Source organism: Lutra lutra, chromosome 7 (assembly GCF_902655055.1).
Source record: "Lutra lutra chromosome 7, mLutLut1.2, whole genome shotgun sequence".
NCBI classification, from domain to species: Eukaryota; Metazoa; Chordata; class Mammalia; order Carnivora; family Mustelidae; genus Lutra; species Lutra lutra.
Window position 1 is genome coordinate 39,928,997 of NC_062284.1, and position 12,106 is coordinate 39,941,102.

The 12,106-nt window shown below is 37.2% G+C and overlaps 1 protein-coding gene across 4 annotated transcripts in view; it reads left to right on the plus strand.

Annotated features, from left to right (window-relative positions):
* The window catches only part of MINDY2 (MINDY lysine 48 deubiquitinase 2), a 76,099-nt gene that overhangs the window by 1,438 nt on the left and 62,555 nt on the right, over positions 1-12,106 (plus strand). The gene's annotated exons all lie outside the window — the stretch shown is intronic.

A 12,106-nucleotide genomic window follows, 5' to 3' on the forward strand; every position in this document is an offset into this window, starting at 1 on the left:
TTCTAACTAATACTTGTGACATTTCCTTGTAGATACTAAGGAAATGGTGACAGGGAAGATGTGGCCCCTTTGACAAATTCCATTTAAGGGAAAGCATTGGTCTGAGACCAATTACCATAACTTCTTGGTTTTCAAAGATTGTTTTCATTTTATGCTTGATTTTTACTTTGGCTCTGCTTAAGTAGTTTGGCATTATTACTAGTAACCTCGCATCAGAATATGTTAAGGGAATCGCTTCTCGGCCTTTTGGCTAAGATCAAGTGCAGAATATGTTAAGGGGACTAAAACTATAATGAGTAAAATAAGGAAAGACATATTCAAGGTAAAGGAACAAAAAAAAAAAAGGAAGGGCTCTTCAAAACTTAATTATATCAAGGACTCAATGAGTTATGTATAATTGAAATGTCTTACCCAAGCTTGCAGTTTTAGGGTGCTGAGAAGAAGCGTCTTATAGCACCCATTTTACTTCCAAATTGGTAATTATATCTGTTGATAAAATGTTTCCTAGAAGAAGAAAAAAACCTGGATTATTCTGACCGGTTAGGAAGAAAATCAAGTAGTATTTATTATGTGCCTTCATTTTCCTGTTACTAGCAAGGGCTGATGCAAAAGAAGTAAGATTAGAAACCTTAGAAGTATCCGGTACGTAAGGGCACTCAAGTGTTTGTTGGAGGCTCTGCCTGCTTTTGAAGAGCTGTTAAGCCATTTGGGGTTGCATCATTGACTTACTTGAAATTATTAAAGGACAGTGCAAGACAAAACACTGTAAATACATAGAAATATAAATATGTTTATATAAATACAAATTTTTAGGTTATAGAAAACAGATGGAAATGTACTAGATATTCCAAAAGGGGAAATTTTTCTTTGTTTTGGCATAGTCCCAGAGAGCTTCATGGAATTTGTGGTCTTGAACCAAGCTTTTAAGGAAAAGTAGAATTTAAAAGAATAGGGAAATGGAATCCTGGGAGAGGGAAGGTTGTAAACAAAAGGGATGAATATAGAATGGATAGAGTGTGTGTGTGTGTTTGGATGACAGAAGTGGTAAATTCATACTGGTGAATAATAAAAAAATAAGATTGAAAAGGTGAAGAGCCACTTGATGAAGGCCCCTTAGGGTCAGAGTCTGGAGTTAGACTTGATATATGGGCCAAAAGCCCCAGGTTTTTTTTTGTTTTTTGTTTTTTGGAAGGAATAACAGTTTCCTTTGGGCTTTTCTCTTCTCTTAGTTTCCATACAGTACTGCAGAAGTTCGGAGGAGCTCCTTCCCCTGGTCTGGAATTTTGGGAGATAGATGAGCATTTAATTGTCTCTTTCAAAGACGTGGCCTGATGGAATAATCAAACATTTGAGTTCCCATTATGGGTGAGGTACTAGAAATACAAAAACAAGATGTAAGTCTGCCCTTCTGTAGCTCACTATTAGTGGGGAGACAGACGTATAAATAATTACAATGCAATGTGATAAGTTCTAACTGTACTTTGGAATTACAGAGAAAAGAGTAACGGGATGGAATGTGTCAAGGGAAAGCTTTATAGAAGAGGTAACCTAGGAACTGGGTCTAAAGGATGAGTGAGAAGGCCTTTCAGGCAGAGGGAATAGTGTCTTCAAAGATGGTGAAGCAGAAAAAGATTTGTTCTCTTTCCTGATTCCAACCTTGATGGGGAATGCAGAGGAAGAGGGGAAGGAAATGGCAGTGGCAGAACATAAAATTGATTGGTTGGGTTAGACTGTTAAAGAGCAGGCATGCTAATTAATTTAGAGGATATTTTATAAATCTGTGGCTTTTAGCCTTCTTTCTGCCTCCAGGGTATGGCTACACACAAATGTTACTCATCGGTAAGCATCAATAGGGAGACAGATAAAGAGATGCAAGGTCTGATAAAGTGGTGTTCTCTAAGTGAGCCGGGGGGCTAGATGTCAGATCTGTTTTCATAATAATACTAAGATGTTATTTGTCTTTTCATTCTCATTCTTTCACAAGTGTCAGTGGAGTTTTCCAGGTTCTGTGATGTGTGGTGACATCATTCCTCTGACAGGAATGTGTGCTTATGTATTCTTCGGTTTAAAAATTTTCTCCTTTTTCATTTCTAGTATGGTAAGTATGAGTAGATAGAACCAACATAGACAAAAGCTCTTTGGAGGACTGTAATTTTTAGGCTGTAATGGTCCTGACACTAGAAGGTCTGAGAAATACTACAGTAAAGAAAAATAATAAATACATTATAAAAGTAGCTGTCAGATTTCAGAAGACCCATTGCTGGTGCTGTTTACACTTTATATTTAACTAATAATAGGGAACTATTAAAAATTACTGGACAGAGGAATAAGGTGATAAAAGTGGTCTTGTTTGAGATTAGACTAAGGGTAAGATTGTAACAGGAAGAATGGATAAGGATAACCTTTTTGGATGGGGAATTTTCTGCCCCTTCTCTTTGATAAAGATAATGTTGCAGCCTAAATGATGAACTGATCACTAACCGGACATAGGAAATGAAGGAGACAACCCCACCTTTTCTAATCTGGGTAATAGAGGTTAATTGGGTAATTCAAAAGATAGAGAATATGTTTTAGGTGGGAGATGTCAAAGTCTGGTTGTGTCAAGTTGGAAATGTTTGATAGGGGGCATGATAATATAAATATCCTCTTGCCTCTGAAAGCATGGAGTAGTTCTCCGGGAAGAGGTCAAATTATAGAGGAAAACTGAATAGGGGAATTATTGCATAGATGTAAGTATTGTAGCTTACTTGCCATAAGTATGAGAATAAATGAGTACTCCTTAAGGAGAGGTGAACAATAATTCTCAACTTTTTTCCACCCCAATATATGTGGTGAACTGCAAATTGCCAGCTTAATTCCTTCCTGTAATTCCACCCTGTAATTCCCCATGCCCTATTCAGTAGATATAGAAAAAACAGAGGAACAAAGATTAAACTTGGTGCAGAAAAGGGCATGCTAAGCATTAAGGGTGAGAGAGTGTAAAAGAAACTAGTATAGGCATAATTTAAGATATGATGGAGAACTGGAAGTAGGACAGTGTCGTGATAGTAGTCTTGGAGAAGAGAGACTGTAATAAAGCAGTCAGTTATCATTGTCAAGTGCAAAAGTATCAAGGGGCTATTGGAATAGGAAAGATTTTTGCCAAAAAAGGACAGGTTTGAGGACAAGGTTGATGAAAGTTAGAATAAAATGACTCCTTACAAATTCTCTTCAGAGGGAAGGAACAGCAATCTCATTTTCTGAAGTAATGGAAGGAATGGGACAAAGAAGATAGAGAGAAAAGGTCATGTTAAGAGAAGTAGGGGGACCTGAGTGGCTCAATCAGTTGAGCTGCTGACCCTTGGTTTTGGTCATGATTTTAGGGTACTGTGATTGAGGGCCTGCATTTTTGAGCTCCACCTTTAGCAGAGAGTCTGCCTGTGGATTCTCTCTCTCCCTCTCCCTTTGCCCCTTGCTCAGGCACACTCTCTATAAAATAAATGAATTTAAATTTATTCATTAAATTTAATTCAAGCTCAAATTTCTAATTCTGTTTCACTGACAACAGAGAAATTTACCTAAATTTATGCTGTGGAATAAATTTCATTTTGCTTCTTTACTTTACACTATACTTTTTTTTAATAATTTTTCTTTAGTCTTTTATCTATTGAAAACAATGCCATCTATAGGTATATTTGAGGTTGTGACCCATTTATTTCTAAGTGTTTAAGGGTGCCTGACTGGCTCAGTCGGTAGGTAATGCAACTCTTGATCTTGGGGTTGTAAGTTCAAGCCCCACGTAAGGTATAGAGATCACTTAAAAATAAAATCTTAAGGGGCACCTGGGTGGCTCAGATGGTTAAGCGTCTACCTTTGGCTCAGGTCATCCTGGGATCAAGCGCTGCCCCTCCTCCATGGGGCTCCCTGCTCAGTGGGGAGTCTTCTTCTCTTTCTCCCTCTGACCCTCCCCACTGCTTGTGATCCCACTTGTGTACTCTCTCAAATGAATAAAGAAAAAAACCTCAAAAATCTCTAAATAAATACATAAAAATTTTTAAAGAAAAGTAGTACTTTTTTTAAAATGATTTTTTTCTTTATTCATTTGAGAGAGAAAGAGAGCAAGCAGGGGTAAGGCAGGGGGAGAGGGAGAGAGAATCCCAAGCAGATTCCCCATTGAACAGGGAACCTGGAGCAAGGTTCAGTCCTAGGACACTGAGGGATCATGACTTGAGCCAAAACCAAGAGTCAAACGCTCACCAGACTGAGCCACCTAGGCACCCCATATTACTTTAGTAATAGAGGGAATCCCTACTTTGTCATACTTTTTTCTTTTTCTTTTAATGATTTTATTTATTTATTTGAAAGGGAGAGCAGAGCAAGGGAGAGAGCACACAAGTGGAGGGGAGAGGCAGAGAGAGGGAGAAGCAGGCTCTCTCCTTAAGCAGGGAACCTGATGTGGGGCTCTAGCCCAGGACCCTAGGATCATGACCTGAGCTAAAGGCAGATGCTTAACCAACTGAGCCATCCAGGAGCCCATACATATGTTTTCTTTTAGAAAGAATATTATAGGTTCTGAGGCTCAAACACTGAAAAGTACTTAAGTAAACTTAAATACATTATGACTGAGGACAGATAGTTTTGTAATAACTAATGATTATGTATCTAATCACTATGTAGCATTTTAGTAGAAGAATGAATGTACTGTGCTGAATCAGGATGCTGGAAGCACATCTCCATAGCCATTTTGGGTAGGCAATTCTTCCAGTTTTTCTTTGCTTAATAGAGACCATCTCCTACTCCCAAGTCAAGGGAGGAATGCCAGGATTCTGAAGCAAGATTTTTTTTTTTTTATATTAAGCTGGTTTCTCCAGACATTAAACCTAGAAAATGAAAAAATAAGGATTGATATATTTGATGCTATAAAAAATGAAAAAGCTGAGGGGCATCTGGGTGGCTCAGTCAGTTGAGCTCTAACTCTTGACTTCAGCTCAAGTCATGAACTTGGAGTCATGAGATCAAGCCCAGCACTGAGTGTGGAGTCTGCTTAAGATTCTCTTCCTCTCTTTCTGCACCACAGCCCCCATGCATGTTCTTCTAAAAAATAATAATAATAATAAAAGCTGAAGGTTAAAAAAAAATAAAATTACTCCTCCTTTCCCCCCCAAAAAACCCCACCAGGAACTAAACCAAAACACACTATAGGCTGAGGGAACTATTTACCAGATTATGTGTCCATTTGTTAATTTCTTCGTTTATAAAGAGCCCTTATAAATTAGAAGAGATGAGCAACCCAGTAGCAAAATGAGCAAAAGCCATTACCAGAAAATTCAGAGAAGTACAAATGGACATCATCTCTCTCATTACCACTTGCCGAGTAAGGCACCATGGAGATAAATGTCTTGCCAAGCAATGAGTTTTTACTCTAGTTCTCCCTCCTTCCTTGACACCTTTTCTCATACCCTTTTCAGATACCTATCCTTGCTTCGGACTTGGTTTTACTTTCTTTTCTTTTAATTTTTTTTTTTTTTTAAGATTTTATTTATTTGACATAGAGAAAGAGAGAGTGCAAGCACAAGTAGGGGAAGTGCAGAGGAAGAAGGAGAAGCAGACTCCCCACTGAGCAGGGATCCTGTAGTGGGGCTTGATCTCAGGACTCTGGGATCATGACCTGAGCTGAAGGCAGGTATTTAACCGACTAAGCCACCCAGGCCCCAGGTTTCTTTTTTCTTAAATTTCCTGACTTGTAAGAACATTGCAATCACTCAATTTTCTCTCATTTCCCTTTTCTTTATGTAGGCACAAAGCTCTTTCGAGGCTTTCCAAGTGTGTTTATTCCTCGTAAAAGTGGAAAAACAGATGGTGAGCCAAAGATTCCACTTTAGCCTCTGCCCACTTTTTTTTTTTTTAATATAGCTCTTGTAAGAAGAGAATAATAACTTCACACAGAGGTGTTTTGTTTACACAATAGATGCAAGTAACACGAGGCTTTCATTTTCAATCTCTCAAGCATTAGGATTGGATTAGTATGTCTGGATTTGTGAGATAAAGTGAATGGATACAGGCTGATGACAGTATGAATAATGCTGGTGGCTGTAGAAGGTTTGTTCTGTAGGTAATAGCTTGTCCTATTAATGTTGGGTTCATGGGGTGCCTGGGTGGCTGGTTAAGTGTCTGCCTTCTGCTCAGGTCATGATCCCAGGGTCCTGGGATTGAGCCCCTCATTGGGCTTTCTGTTCCACGGGAAGCCTGCTTCCCCCTCTCCCACTCCCTCTGCTTGTGTTCCCTCTCTCGCTGTATCTCTCTCTGTCAAATAAATAAATTAAAAAAGAAATCTTTAATGTTGGGTTCATTTTCTCCTCTTTCCTTGGTCTGAGTGGGTAACTTTCCCATTGCCTTGTCTATGTTGAGTCCCAGATAATGAACATTTGAGCATAGATGGTACCAACAATCACAGAGCTTTGAAAACTAATAGTACACAGTTATTTTTATGACATGCATTATATGCATTTCTTTTTAATTTTCTCAATCCCATCACGAAAATCCTTAGGTAAATATAGTTCCTATTTTACATATATACAAAACTGAGGTGCATAAAGTTTAAATAACTTGCCCAACTTAAGATTATCACCCACTCCAGGGGCGCCTGGGTGGCTCAGTGGGTTAAGCCGCTGCCTTCGGCTCAGGTCATGATCCCAGGTCCTGGGTTCGAGCCCCACGTCGGGCTTTCTGCTCAGCAGGGAGCCTGCTTCCTCCTCTCTCTCTGCCTGCCTCTCTGCCTACTTGTGATTTCTCTCTGTCAAATAAATAAATAAAATCTTTAAAAAAAAAAAAAAAAGATTATCACCCACTCCAGAACTTAAGCTATTACTTGGGATATTTAGAAGTTAAAATTCAAGATGCCAGCACATCTGTTGGACAATAGGTCTGGAACAAAACAGGTTGGAAGAACCAGTGATAAAGTCAGAGAAGCAGAAATAGCCTTCTTGATTCCTTAGAACAAATCCTGAGGATCTGGTACCAGTTGCTCTTTATACAGACTCTGTCCATTTTTAGCTCCCTATACTTTATCCCATGTCCTCTGAATTATCTGACACTTTCAGCTTCTGGATGTGAATGAGCTGGAGTGAATGAGCTTGCCTTTCCAGTCATAGTTTATTAAATACATTCTTTGATATTTTCATTAATTAGTAACTTCTATCTCTACTACCATTACCCTAGTTCAATCTGGATCAATCAATCAATCAATCTGGATTACTTCAGTAGCCTTCACATCGGTCCCTTGCCTCACCCTGTTCCCACCACCTTTTCAAGCAACTAATGCATAAGTTTTGTTGTCAGTTATTCTTGGGGTAGATTTTTCAGTAGCTAGGCTTTCTGAACTTCTTAAATATAAGTCCACTGTAACATTCTTCATTGCTCTGAAACTCTTGAATTGCATGTAAAATAGGACATCCTTGAAAATCTAATATATGTGAATGTTTCTGCAGTTTCTGATGGTTTTAAATAGTTTTATTTATTTTTTTAGAGGGGGAGAGGCAGAGTGAGAGGGAGAGAATCTTTTTTTTTTTTTTTTAAAGATTTTATTTCTTTATTTGGCAGACAGAGATCACAAGTAGGCAGAGAGGCAGGCAGAGAGAGAGGAAGGGAAGTAGGCTCCCTGCGAGCAGAGAGCCCAATGTGGGGCTCAGTCCCAGGACCCTGGAACCGTGACCTGAGCCGAAGGCAGAGGCTTTAACCCACTGAGCCACCCAGGCGCCCTGGTTTTAAATAGTTTTAAATATGCCTTGGTATTACTCTGAGGGTAGGGTCTAAATTAATGGTAAAGATTGATGGTGAATGTGATTCAAATTGACTTTTCTAAGTTGAAGATTATCTCTTATAAATTTTTCCTGACTTCGAATACTGATAAGAAGCAGGGAGATTTACTAAAAAATCTGAATTTTGGTATTTTTAAGTATATTATTCTTAATTAATAATAAATGAATTATTTTTAATAAATGAATTTTAAAAGAATTATTAATAATAAATGATAAATAATAAATGAATGATACATATAAAAAGTTAGAATATGAAGATGATGTGTAATTTGCTGGAGCCAGAATTAAGGCATGTTGAAAGGATCCTTAAGTTTATTAGTCTTTTTTTTTTTTTCTATTTTATTTTATTTTTTTTAATTAATTTTTTATTTTTTCAGCATAACAGTATTCATTTTTTTTGCACCACACCCAGTGCTCCATGCAATCCGTGCCCTCTACCATACCCACCACCTGGCGCCCCCAACCTCCCACCCCCCACCCCTTCAAAATTCTCAGATCGTTTTTCAGAGTCCATAGTCTCTCATGGTTCACCAGTTTATTAGTCTTTATTTGAAAGAGGTTATATTTCTTCCCTTTGATTCCCATTAATACTTCTTTTTTTTTTTTTTAAGATTTTATTTATTTATTTGACAGAGAGAGATCACAAGTAGGCAGAGAGGCAGGCAGAGAGAGAGGAAGGGAAGCAGGCTTCCTGCTGAGCAGCGAGGCCGATGCGGGACTCGATCCCAGGACTCTGGGATCATGACCTGAGCCGAAGGCAGCGGCTTAACCCACTGAGCCACCCAGGCGCCCCCCATTAATACTTCTGTTTTAAAAAATAATTTCTTTACAATTTTGACTTAAAAAATCATGAATGCTATATGACTTAGTGTATATTTAAAATTAGAAGAGCACCTGGCTAGCTCAGTCCATAAAGCGTGTGACTCTTGATCTTGGGGTCAAGAGTTTGAGCCCCATGTTTGGGTGTAGAGATTACTTAAAATAAATTTTTTTATAATTAGTGAAATTTTAACTAAGAGGAAATTGTATTATGTAGTTGGTCCACTTTACCATAAGGAATGCAGAAATAGATTGTAACACAAGAATCAAATAATTCATATACCAATTAAAAATGGTTGCCTCCTGAGTTTCAACTCAACTTTGTTTTAATGTCAAACTAAACCTCATAGTTCTGAAGCAGACATCATGTCCTTCTACAAACTTAACTTCCCTTACCAAATTTCTCGTTTATATGTATTATATGAATCTTAGTTTTTAGAATCTCCTGAGTCATAGAGTCAACCTCAGTTATTCTTTCCCCATTTTCCTCCACTTTTCTTTCTTTCTTTCTTATTTTTTTTAAGATTTATTTATTTATTTATGAGAGAGAGAGAATCTTCAAGCAGACTCCTCCCTGAACACGTATCCCATCACACTCGATCTCATGACCCATGAGATCATGACCTGAGCCAAAATCAGGAGTTGGATGACGCTTAACCTACTGAGCCACCCAGGCACCCCTCATCCTCCACTTTTCATTGGTCACAAAGTTGTGTCAGTTCCTCATTTAAAATATATTTCAGATGATGTTTTAAATAAGACTTGTGTTGAAAGTGTTTTGCTATAAAATCTGTAAATACTGACATAATGGAGAGGGTAATTGGCTTTGGAGTTCAATCTCAGTTCACATCATAGCTTTGCTACTTTGGGCAAATTAACTTTTCAGTGCATGAGTTTATTCTTTGAATGAAGGTTATGAAATCTCCATAGGATTGTTGTGGATTAAGGGTAACATGCAAACTGGATAACAGTTAGTTCAATATATTAAAATTTTTTTCTGACTTTCCTAAAGAGCAAAGATTGGCAAACACTTGATTTTTTATCTTCTCAAGTAACTCTCCAACTTACAGAGATGTTATAATTCTAACTGTGTATTTCTGACTTTTTATTGGTATTCAGTTAAATATTTAATAATATTCTTTGGTCATTTTTGTACTTAGCATCACCTATATAAACTGCTTATTTCTTAGTTATTACCGGGTCTCCTGCATTTCTCTACCCCTCTCAGAATATCAAAATCATAGGTATCAAAATCTTGGCATATCACTTTGAAGATGTTTTGCATTCTTGTTTAAGATTTTATTAATACTTTACATGGAAGATTTTTTAAAATTTATTTTTAATTTTTTAATTTTTAATTTTTTTAAAGATTTTATATATTCATGAGAAAGAGAGAAAGAGAGAGAGAGGCAGAAGGAGAAGCAGACTTCCCAAGGAGCAGGGAGCCCAGACGTGGGACTCGATCCCAGGACCCCAGGATCACGACCTGAGCCGAAGGCATATGCTTAACCATCTGAGCTACCCAGGCACCCTATTTTTAATTTTTTTTTAATTAAAAAAAATTTTGATCTTGCTTGAGTCTATTCTCAAATACACTTCACTCTTCACGTGACTAAGAATTACAGAATAATTTGGCTGAATTAATGAGGTTTTACCCTATAGTTGAATATTTGGAGTTGGAGTAGCTATTTCCTTTTGTTAATTTAAATATTCTTGCTGTGCTTATGTTACTAATTTGCTCAGGAAAGCCAGTTAATTCAGTAAAATCTTTAGTTCTAGGAGAAGAAATAATTTATTTTCCTAGACTCTATATGGACTCTTAATTTGGAGCTGTGTGTTACTATATACTGAGAAGCTTTGCTCATATTTTAGGAAGAATATTTAAACTACTTATGAGAGTATCTTTCAACTACTTTTATATACATTAAAGTATTCATGTACTTAAGAACAATATGTTTTAGATTATTACTAAAAGAAGACCACCTAAGAACCTAGGTCATACTTCATTTGATATTTTTTTCATTTTAAAATTTAAAATTGAGATTCAGACAAAATACCATACTTGTTAATTCTGTATTCTTAGGTAGCTATTCCCTAACCTGTTTTTTCTTTTATAAAATCTAAAGAGACAAAGGAGTGAAAGTCATAGGCTCATTAACAAAACCTTTGATGCTTGCTTTTGAGGTGATGGTGCTAGAGGAAAGCAAAAAGAAAATCAAGCTTTCAGGAAGATCATTTTGTGGTTTAAAAAAAAAAAAGATCTGTTGACAGCTCCACAGTATTATTGAGAAGTAGGCGTTCCTTCTCAATTTTGTTTGTCCTTAGTTTTAATGACTATCCGGAATATGTTATTGGCTAGGATTCAGGAAGTGAGTATTTCACTGAGTGTGCTTGTGAATAAGTCAGTTAAAATATTTGTATACTTGTTGTCCCACTTCTTAATCAGTATAGAGATACCATTTTCTTTTTCAAGTGTTTGAAGCAGTACATTGTAGGCAGTTGTTATTTGGAAATTTCAAGGCTACACCCTGAAATCATGTTTGTGGAAATCTAGGATTATAGTATGTTTTCCCCAAGTACCTATACTTGTTAGTGCCTTTGTTATTTTGACAGAAATGCCACATTTGACAATTCTGTTAATTCTTATTTTGACAATTTTATAGTAGGATTGTTACTTTAACCAGAGTAGAGGTAAAGCTATCTGTGGAATTTACTGTTGAATATATTCTGACTGTACCTGTCTGGAATAAAAGGATATATAGTTTTGTTTTGTTTTTTTAAGATTTTACTTTATTTTATTTATTTGGAGACAGAGATCACAAGTAGGTGGAGAGGCAGGCAGAGAGAAAGGAGGAAGCAGGCTCCCCAAAGAGCAGAGAGCCCGATGCAGGGCTCCATCCCAGGACCCTGGGATCATGACCTGAGCCAAAGGCAGAGGCTTAACCTACTGAGCCACCCAGGCACCCTGGATATATAGTTCTTATTTAAGAAACATTGTTAGGTATAAATGGGACTTTTTTTTTTTTTTTAAGCTTTTATTTATTTATTTGACAGAGATCACAAGTGGGCAGAGAGGCAGTGGGGGGAGGGGGGAAGCAGGCTCCCTGCTGAGCAGAGATCCTGGGATCATGACCTGAGCTGAAGGCAGAGGCTTAACCCACTGAGCCACCCAGGTGCCCCTAAATGGGACTTTCAGATTGTTCTGACAATTATTCAGAATATGAACACTTACAGTGAACATAAACTGCTGGCTTAAATAACAGACTTTAGTGCTACTGAAATAGCTTGATTAAATATTCTATAGTAACAGTTAAAATCATCTAAAGCAGGGATCAGCAAACTTTTCCTATAAAGGATCACATAGTAAGTAAATATTTTAGGCCTTGTGGGCTCTATGATTTCTCTTGTAAAGATTCAACTCTGTTATAGTTGTGCAAAAACAGCCAAAACTATACATAACCAATGAGAGCGACTGTTCCAATAAAACTTTA